General features: G+C 38.8%; 1 protein-coding gene across 1 annotated transcript in view; it reads left to right on the top strand.

The window, feature by feature from the left end:
- Positions 1-1,097: 1,097 nt before the first annotated feature.
- Positions 1,098-10,146, top strand: part of LOC106570705 (hippocalcin-like protein 4) — a 31,627-nt gene continuing 22,578 nt past the window's right edge. Inside the window, exon 1 of the mRNA XM_014143179.3 lies at positions 1,098-1,282. The gene's annotated coding sequence lies outside the window, so the exon portion shown is untranslated. The remainder of the gene's footprint in view (positions 1,283-10,146) is intronic.

Genomic DNA, 10,146 nt, shown 5'->3' with positions numbered 1-10,146 from the left:
TAGAGAGTCTCTATGCAGTGAAGCGTGTCTGTGTGCAGTGAAGCGTCTCTGTGTGCGGTGAAGCGTCTCTGTGTGCGGTAGAGCGTCTCTGTGTGCGGTAGAGCGTCTCTGTGTGCGGTAGAGCGTCTCTGTGTGCGGTAGAGCGTCTCTGTGTGGGGTAGAGCGTCTCTGTGTGCAGTAGAGCGTGTCTGTGTGCAGTAGAGCGTCTCTGTGTGCAGTGAAGCGTCTCTGTGTGCGGTAGAGCGTGTCTGTGTGCAGTAGAGCGTCTCTGTGTGCAGTAAAGCGTCTCTGTGTGGAGTAGAGTGTGTATGTGCCGGATGCTTACCTTGGACGGAAGGTCATTTCTCAGCCAGGGGCCTGAGTAACCTTCACCGCAGTTCCCCTTTTCCCTTTTCTCACACAGGAACATTACCACTACACCACTACACTACGGTCCTCTGATCCTGATGTACACACATAGGAACAGGCGTATGCACACATGCACACAAACACACGCACACACGCACACACACACGCACACACACACAGTAATTTGAATGAGTGTAAAACCTGGAGATAGTAATTATTGATGAGAGGTCAACACAATCTCTACATGCAAATTTGCTTCCCACCCTCAGTTACAAAATACAAACATTAACCTTCTCCCTGTGCTGCTGGTGTGCTCACTCACTCACTCACTCACTCACTCTCGCTCTCTCTCAATTCAATTTAAGAGGCTTTATTGGCATGGGAAATATATGTTAACATTGCCAAAGTAACTGAAATAGATAATAAACAAAAGTGAAATAAACAATACAAATTAACAGTAAACATTACACTCACAGATGATCCAAAAGAATAAAAGACATTTCAAATGTCATATTACGTCTATATAGGCGTACAGTGTTCTAATGCAAATAGTTCTCTCTCTTCTCTCTGTGTGTCTCTGGTCGGCAGGGCTACAGACGCTACGCGCTGGCAGACTTTGCTGTTTTGATTGACAAGGCAGATCATCCAATTACATCGTCCAGAATTATTATTTGAGACTCGCCCCCCAATCAGTGCGGGCATGAGGCGGTCCTTAGGCAAATGTGTTGACGAAGAGGACGCGTGCATTCATTCATTTTCACTGAACGGAACGGAACGTAGAGAGCGAGCGACAGAGTGAGGCAACGGGGAAACTTGCTGATTTGGAGTAGACTTCACTTGTTTCAGAGCTTTTGAGAGATAATTGTAAGAGCATCGTAATATAATTGATTTGTCCTTAAGGTTCTGAAGAATCGAGTGTTCTACATATTTCAAGGTAAGAAAAGAGAAACTGTCATTGTTTTACGAATAGAGTCTAGACAACTAAATAGTACTTTCTTGCGCAACGATGTTAAATGTGTAGTGGCATAGCAGTCAAACCGTGTTATAGGCGGATTATTATACCCAAGTCAAAGGAAGGACATAGTGACACACACACACACACACACACACACACACACACACACACACACACACACACACACACACACACACACACACACAATAACAAGGGCATGGGCAGCATGAGCGTTTGAAGCTTTCTTTTGCGCGCATAATATCTATCTGTGTATATCTCTCTGTCTCACACACTCATTCCCTCTCTCGGCTTCAATTCAACAAATGCTTTATTGCCACTGTTGCCAAAGCAATGTATATGACGTATCACATCAATCACATCAATTAGCGATATTTTTTTTATTTGAAATGTATCAGGATGAAATCTCTTAAAATGCACCCTCTCGTTTTCAAGAATGTAAAATATATATATATATATATGTTTGAGCAACAAAATTAATAGATTTCAACAAAAAAACTATCATACGTGGAAAATAATTCACTCAAAAGAAAATCAACAATTGAGAAATTAAATCTACAAGGTTTCATGTACGTGACATGGTGGGATCTACTTTCTTATATTATGATAGGCCAGGACATAATCTACAGATACATCTACTGTCTATGTTGTCCCCTTACAAAATGCAGATTCTCTTCTCAACAGCTCTCTCTCTCTCTCTCTCTCTCTCTCTCTCTCTCTCTCTCTCTCTCTCTCTCCCTCTCTTTCAATTCAATTCTCTCTCCCTCCCTCTTTCAATTCAACTCTCTTTCTCTCTCTCCCTCTCTTTCAATTCAACTCTCTCTCTCTCTCTCTCTCCCTCTTACAATTCAACTCTCTCTGTATAACGGGAACGCGGTAACAGGTGCCTCTGATGGATTGCCATGGTGACAATACGTTAGCTCGCCCTTCCATGCGCACTTACAGGAACATGAGCAGACATGTCGCCACTCGTTATGTATGAGATGTTGTTAGATGTATGTCAGTCTGCTCCAGAGTTAAGGACACAGAAGACGGACATAGAAGACGGACATGAGAAATAGACTGCGGAAATCCTGTTGAAATGAGACACGCTCCAGTGCTTCGATGTCCTTCATGCTTTAATGAACATTCAGAAAATAGCCATATCTATGGATATATCCCAAAGGGAACCATGTTCCCTATGTAGTGCATAACTTTTTACTAGAGCTCTATGTGCCCTGGTCAAAACTAGTGCACTATAAAGGGAATAGAGTGTCATTTGGGATGCAGTCTATAATGTCAATCTGGAACACTAGAAGCTGATAGTATAGGTTGTAAGGGTAAATTAAGACAGCGAGATACATTATCCTACTTGGTAGATGGAGAGAGACATTTTCCTACTTGGTAGATGGAGAGAGACATTTTCCTACTTGGTAGATGGAGAGAGACATTATCCTACTTGGTAGATGGAGAGAGACATTATCCTACTTGGTAGATGGAGAGAGACATTATCCTACTTGGTAGATGGAGAGAGACATTGTCCTACTTGGTAGATGGAGAGAGACATTATCCTACTTGGTAGATAGACAATATTCTACTTGGTAGATAGAGAATGACAATATTCTACTTGGTAGATAGAGAATGACAATATTCTACTTGGTAGATAGAGAGAGACATTATCCTACTTGGTAGATAGACCATATTCTACTTGGTAGATAGAGAATGACAATATTCTACTTGGTAGATAGAGAGAAACATTATTCTACTTCGTAGATAGAGAGAAACATTATCCTACTTGGTAGATAGAGAGAGATATTATCATAATTTGTAGATCGAGAGAGACATAATTCTACTTGGTAGACAGAGAATGACAATAATCTACTAGGTAGAGAGATACCTTATCCCACTTATCCCAGAGATACAGCATGATACTTGGTAGATAGAGAGAGACATAGAGGTGCTACCAGCCCCATCCAACCAGAGTAGAGGTGCTACCAGCCCCATCCAACCAGAGTAGAGGTGCTACCAGCATCATCCAACCAGAGTAGAGATGCTACCAGCATCATCCAACCAGAGTAGAGATGCTACCAGCATCATCCAACCAGAGTAGAGGTGCTACCAGCATCATCCAACCAGAGTAGAGGTGCTACCAGCACCATCCAACCAGAGTAGAGGTGCAACCAGCATCATCCAACCAGAGTAGAGGTGCTACCAGCCCCATTCAACCAACTGAGAAAGTCAACCACTCAAATGTAAATGTTCTTTGTCGCTTTGAGACAGGTCAGAAGACTGATGCAACTGAACCAATCATAAGTCCAGTAGTCTGGTGACATCACAGTACAGTAGACCTATGGGATCGATAGGTCAACTGCTATGGATCAGACAGTGTCAGTGTGTCTGTCGATGTCATTGACCGTTCTCATGTGACAGGCCAAAGCTTATCACGTTTATGTCAGAGAAATTGGCTGCGTGTGTGTGTGTGTTGGCATATTTCATTCACCGTATTGATAATGCACTATTGTAGATACACGTATACGAATGTACACAATACTTGCTACCGGTCACTGGGTTGAGTTTACATTGCAGACTCGTTCCAGTTCTCCTTGATAGGTGTTTTAAACATATCAGTTAACCACATCATATGCCAAGTCAATGACGTGGCACAAAACCATTGGTTGACGCAATGCAACGTCTGCAATGAAGTCGAGCAGGAACACAAACAAATGATCCATTGGCACATTTAAAGAGCATTAATTAGAACACTGTATCTGTAACGAAGGCTGTTATTGGCTGAGCAGGAAGAGGCCAGTAGCCCACCATGGAGTCTCAGGGCAGTGGTTTGGGAGTTAAGAGTGGGTTCTCGGTAGTGGGTTACTGTTGGGAGTGGGTACTCAGTAGTGGGTTGGGAGTGGGTACTCAGTAGTGGGTTGGGAGTGGGTTCTCGGTAGTGGGTTACTGTTGGGAGTGGGTACTCAGTAGTGGGTTGGGAGTGGGTACTCAGTAGTGGGTTGGGAGTGGGTACTCAGTAGTGGGTTGGGAGTGGGTTCTCGGTAGTGGGTTACTGTTGGGAGTGGGTACTCAGTAGTGGGTTACTGTTGGGAGTGGGTTCTCGGTAGTGGGTTACTGTTGGGAGTGGGTACTCAGTAGTGGGTTGGGAGTGGTTACTCAGTAGTGGGTTGGGAGTGGGTACTCAGTAGTGGGTTACTGTTGGGAGTGGATACTCAGTAGTGGGTTGGGAGTGGGTACTCAGTACTGGGTTGGGAGTGGGTTCTCGGTAGTGGGTTACTGTTGGGAGTGGGTACTCGGTAGTGGGTTGGGAGTGGGTACTCAGTAGTGGGTTGGGAGTGGGTACTCGGTAGTGGGTTGGGAGTGGGTACTCAGTAGTGGGTTGGGAGTGGGTACTCAGTAGTGGGTTACTGTTGGGAGTGGATACTCGGTAGTGGGTTGGGAGTGGGTACTCAGTAGTGGGTTGGGAGTGGGTTCTCGGTAGTGGGTTACTGTTGGGAGTGGGTACTCAGTAGTGGGTTACTGTTGGGAGTGGATACTCGGTAGTGGGTTGGGAGTGGGTACTCAGTAGTGGGTTGGGAGTGGGTTCTCGGTAGTGGGTTACTGTTGGGAGTGGGTACTCAGTAGTGGGTTACTGTTGGGAGTGGGTTCTCGGTAGTGGGTTACTGTTGGGAGTGGGTACTCAGTAGTGGGTTGGGAGTGGGTACTCAGTAGTGGGTTGGGAGTGGGTACTCAGTAGTGGGTTACTGTTGGGAGTGGATACTCAGTAGTGGGTTACTGTTGGGAGTGGGTACTCAGTAGTGGGTTATTGTTGGGAGTGGGTACTCAGTAGTGTGTTGGGAGTGGGTACTCAGTATTGGGTTACTGTTGGGAGTGGGTTCTCGGTAGTGGGTTGGGAGTGGGTACTCAGTAGCGGGTTACTGTTGGGAGTGGGTATTCGGTAGTGGGTTACTGTTGGGAGTGGGTACTCGGTAGTGGGTTACTGTTGGGAGTGGGTACTCGGTAGTGGGTTACTGTTGGGAGTGGGTACTCAGTAGTGGGTTGGGAGTGGGTACTCAGTAGTGGGTTACTGTTGGGAGTGGGTACTCAGTAGTGGGTTATGGTTGGGAGTGGGTACTCAGTAGTGGGTTATTGTTGGGAGTGGGTACTCAGTAGTGGGTTACTGTTGGGAGTGGGTACTCAGTAGTGGGTTGGGAGTGGGTACTCAGTAGTGGGTTATTGTTGGGAGTGGGTACTCAGTAGTGGGTTGGGAGTGGGTACTCAGTAGTGTGTTATTGTTGGGAGTGGGTACTCGGTAGTGGGTTACTGTTGGGAGTGGGTACTCGGTAGTGGGTTGGGAGTGGGTACTCAGTAGTGGGTTGGGAGTGGGTACTCGGTAGTGGGTTGGGAGTGGGTACTCAGTAGTGGGTTGGGAGTGGGTACTCAGTAGTGGGTTACTGTTGGGAGTGGATCCTCGGTAGTGGGTTGGGAGTGGGTACTCAGTAGTGGGTTACTGTTGGGAGTGGGTACTCGGTAGTGGGTTACTGTTGGGAGTGGGTACTCAGTAGTGGGTTGGGAGTGGGTACGAAGTAGTGGGTTATTGTTGGGAGTGGGTACGAAGTAGTGGGTTGGGAGTGCGTACTCAGTAGTGGGTTACTGTTGGGAGTGGGTACTCAGTAGTGGGTTACTGTTGGGAGTGGGTACTCAGTGGTGGGTTACTGTTGGGAGTGGGTACTCAGTGGTGGGTTACTGTTGGGAGTGGGTACTCGGTAGTGGGCTACTGTTGGGAGTGGGTACTCAGCAGTGGGTTGGGAGTGGGTACTCAGTAGTGGGTTGGGAGTGGGTACTCAGTTGTGGGTTACTGTTGGGAGTGGGTACTCGGGAGTGGGTACTCAGTAGTGGGTTGCTCTCCTCTCTGTTGGGTCGCAATGAAAGACTGAGTTATCACTAGAAACAATGTTCTCAGGTGGCAGGTGCGATTTGGCTGACCAGAGCCAGAACAGGTCCAAACAGTTGTGCTGTGTTACCCTGCTTAAAGGGAGAGTCTGCAATTGGTATACCCATGAATACGCATGAAAAATATAAAAAATACAGAATTATAGCACTCAATGCAGGCCAGAGAAAAAAATTGGGCAACATTCAGGAAAATAGCATTGTGTCAGCTATGCTGGATGCTGTGAGAGAATTAAGGCTAACTGACAGGCTCACCGTTAAACTCGGTCTCATTCTTCTTGAATCCGGAGGACATAAATCTAGATACAGATGTAGGATCTTAATTTGAGCCGTTTTGTTACAGCAGGAAAATAATCACGCAGCAACAAGAAATGTTACTTATTATGTGTATTATGATTAATGGACATTTTTTTAGGGGTAGATTGCCCCTTTTGTCATGTCCTGACCAGTAAAAGGGGTTATTTGTCATTATAGTTGGTCAGGGCGTGACAGGGGGGTGTTTTGTTTTGTGTGTTTGGGTATTGTGGGTTTAGGTTCTAGTTTTCCTATTTCTATGTTTAATCTAGCTTTTCTATTTCTATGTGAGTTTTGGCAATGACCTCCAATTAGAGGCAGCTGGTGGTTGTTGTCTCTAATTGGAGGTCATATTTAGTTGAGGTTTGTTTTCACTTGTGTTTTGTGGGTGGTTGTTTCTAGTATAGTCTGTGCACCTTACTGGACTGTTTTTGTCGTTTGTTCATTTTGATTAAGTGTTTTATCTTTAATAAAATTAAGAAGATGAGCACTTTATCCGCTGCGTTTTGGTCCCCATTCAATGACGCGTGTGACACCTTTAAGTTTTTTAGGCGTGCTTAAACAACATACCTCTCATTCACTTACAGCAATCAATAATGGGACCTAGACTGGTCCCAGACCTGTTTGTTCTGTCTTGCGACCTAATAAGGTCATTGTCACGCCCTATATAGGAGTGGCAAGACAACACTATATATACACACTATATATACACTATATTTACACTACATCTACACACTATATATACTATATATACACTATATATGCACACTATATATACACTACATCTACACACTATATATACACTACATCTATATATACACACTATATATACACTACATCTACACACTATATATACTATATATGCACACTATATATACACTACATCTACACACTATATGTACACTACATCTATAAACTATATATACACACTATGTGTATATATATATATATATAGTGTATATATATATATATATATATATATATATATATATATATATATATATACACTATCTACACACTATATATACACTACATGTACACACTATATATACTATATATACACACTATATATATAAACTATATATACACTAAATATAAACTATATATGCACTATATACACACTAAATATAAACTATATATACAGTATATACACACTATATACGCACTATATATATATACACTATATATACACTAAATATAAACTATATATACACTATAAACACACTAAATATAAACTATATATGCACTATATACACACTATATATGCACTATATACACACTAAATATAAACTATATATGCACTATATACACACTATATACACACTATATATATACACTATATATACACTAAATATAAACTATATATACACTATATACACACTAAATATAAACTCTACACACTAAATATAAACTATATATACACTATATACACACTAAATATAAACTATATATACACTATATACACACTATATATATACACTATATACACACTAAATATAAACTATATATGCACTATATACACACTATATATGCACTATATACACACTATATACACAATATATATATACACTATATACACACTATATATATAAACTATATATACACTAAATATAAACTATATATGCACTATATACACACTAAATATAAACTATATATACACTATATACACACTATATATATACACTATATACACACTAAATATAAACTCTACACACTAAATATAAACTATATATACACTATATACACACTAAATATAAACTATATATACACTATATACACACTATATATATACACTATATACACACTAAATATAAACTATATATGCACTATATACACACTATATATGCACTATATACACACTATATACACACTATATATATACACTATATACACACTAAATATAAACTATATATGCACTATATACACACTATATACACACTATATATGCACTATATACACACTAAATATAAACTATATATGCACTATATATACACTATATACACACTATATACGCACTATATACACACTATATACACACTATATATATATACACTATATAAAAAATATATACACATAATATACAAGCTATATACGCACCATATACACTATATACACACTAAATATACAAAGTATATATACACTATATATATACACAATATATAAACACGATATATACACTCTATATACATACTTTATACACACTATATACACACTATATATACACTATACATATATACTATATATATACACACTATATATACACTATATACGCACTATATGCACAATATATACACTATATACACACTATAAATACACTATATACAAAGTATATATAAACTATATATGCACTATATATACCCTGCATACACACTATATAGAAACGAAATATACACTATATACGCACTATATACACACAATATACACACTAAACATACTCTATATAGACATTATATGCACACTATATACACACTATATATACATTATATACACACTATATATTCACTATATACACACAATATACACTATATATAAACTATATACACACAATATACACACTATATTTGCATAATATACACATTATATACACACTATATACACACTATATATACACTTTATATACACCACATATACCCTATATACACACTATATACACTCTATATATATATACATATTTGTACACTATATATATATATATATATATATAAATATATATGTGTGTGCACTATATACACACTATATACACACAATCTACTCACTTTATATACACTATATATACACCAAATATGCAATATATATACACCATATATGCACCATATATACACTATATACACCCTATATACACACTATATACATACACTATGTATACACTATATATATATATATATATATATATATATATATATATATACTATATATATACTCACGATATAGACACACTATATAAACACACTATATATATATGCACACTATATACACACGCTATATATACACTATATACTCACTATATATACACACCCTATATACACTCTATATATATATACATATTTGTACACTATATATATATATATATATATACACACACTATATACACACTATATGCGCACTATATACACACTATAAACACACAATCTACACACTTTATATACACTATATATACACCAAATATGCAATATATATACACCATATATGCACCATATATACACTATATACACCCTATATACACACTATGTACACACACATACTATATATATACTCACGATATAGACACACTATATAAACACACTATATATATATGCACACTATATACACACACTATATATACACTATATACTCACTATATATACACACTGTATATACACACTATTTATATATATATACACTATATATACTATATATACACTATATATACACTATATATATATACACTATGTATACACACTATATATGCACACTATATTTACACTCTCTATATATACACTATATTTATATATACAATTATACACACTATACCTATATATATATATATATATATAATATACACTATATATACACGCTATATATATACACTATATATAGTATGTATACACACACAAACTATATATACACTATACATA

This window comes from Salmo salar, chromosome 14 (assembly GCF_965601325.2).
Source record: "Salmo salar chromosome 14, fSalSal1, whole genome shotgun sequence".
In the NCBI taxonomy this organism is placed as follows: Eukaryota; Metazoa; Chordata; class Actinopteri; order Salmoniformes; family Salmonidae; genus Salmo; species Salmo salar.
This window is presented reverse-complemented; position numbering and strand designations above follow the sequence as displayed.